We start from the raw sequence: 1,614 nt of genomic DNA on the forward strand, positions 1-1,614 counted from the left end.
TATCGCTAATGTTATAAGCGCAATCCTCGACAACGACACTAAAAACTTATTACTTACTACAAGTTCATGGTTACGTCGTCAGTAATACAAAAGACATCAAACCCACAGGGACTGGTTATAAGTACTAGCTATCACTCATGTAGAATTAGCTAAACTATCAATGGTCTGAAGTTATCTATTTAGAAGGAAAGACGAAACCTAGAAGAAAGATGAAAGAACTAGAGGTAAAGTTGTTTATCTCGGTTTGGGGAGTATTCTAGGAGTTCGGTTTCATTGTGGTGTGCACTAATGTGTCACAATCTACCATTTTCCTATCTCCAATTAACGTGCCCTTATAGGAAGCTAGAGTCATTATCTCTAAGTATTGAATAGAGGTGATCCCTGTGAAAGCCTGTAACGGTTAGCCCTTGTCACGAGGGCACCTCAGTCATAAATTACAGGAATACATGACTAGTTAATTGTTGGGATGTATACTATAAGCCTAACTTTTGTATGAACATCTGTTTTTGAGATATTTTGAAATGAGAATCACTTTGGTCAAATGTCTGCATTTTATATTTGTATATATGTCGATGCAGATGTCCATTTAATTTATATTGTAAATAACATGGTGTGTGGTGCCACACAGAAGATCATGTTATCGGTTTCTTATAAGTTATAAATAGTAGCTCACAACCAAGATGGATAGGGACAAACCATTGGAACGGTATTAGTTTGTTTTGACTATATAATTACACTAGTACACTATGTGTGTATTGAGCAGGACCATTTGAGGTTGTTCGATTTATACTGACTATATAAAAGAGCAGAACCTCTATTATTATAGATATGCGTACTCTTAATCCTGATATAATAACAAACACATATACTTAGTATTTATTTCTTTAACTTATCAATGAGTGAGATTTATTCGTTAAATCAATAGGCCTGATAAGTTGGGAGATAGTACCATTTATATGGTGTATTGTTGATTATAAAGGGAAACTGTGCCCTATTTATTTAGGTCGATGATGTCCCCTTGAGGAGCTCATAAAGATTATTATGTAAATCTTGCAGGTGGACTTAGTCCGACATGATAATAAAGTTGAGTGATAATTCTCTTGGAGTCATATGTTAATTAAATGAGTTGTCAATAACTTATTTAATTAACGGACATACGATATCTTAAACACAGGGAGATTAACGCACTCATAATAAGAAGGAGTCCATATTGTAATATGAGATTGGTGCGATAGTTTAATAATAATCCTTTAGTGGTATAAGTTATTATTGATGGACTTGAGTTGGGTGTTCGGGGCGAACACGGGAAACCCAAGCCCATCGGGAGGCCTAAACTAATTCCTCCTCTAGGTCCCTGTTGTAGCCTCAATATATAAAGCCTCGCATCCATTTTTCCAGAACCGGGTTTAGTTTAACTTGATTTGGTTTAACTTAATTTGGTTTGATGTAACTTAACTTGGTTTGGTTTAACATAGTTTGTTTAGATTTTTTCTAAACAAAATTTTATTAATTTTTCTTTCCTTGTAACCGACGGTAAGTCTATAAAAAGGAGTAGGATGTGACCCCTAAAACCTAATTTTCTAATTCTCCACAACTCCCTTCTCTCCTTGTGGT

This window comes from Zingiber officinale, chromosome 7B, assembly GCF_018446385.1.
Source record: "Zingiber officinale cultivar Zhangliang chromosome 7B, Zo_v1.1, whole genome shotgun sequence".
In the NCBI taxonomy this organism is placed as follows: Eukaryota; Viridiplantae; Streptophyta; class Magnoliopsida; order Zingiberales; family Zingiberaceae; genus Zingiber; species Zingiber officinale.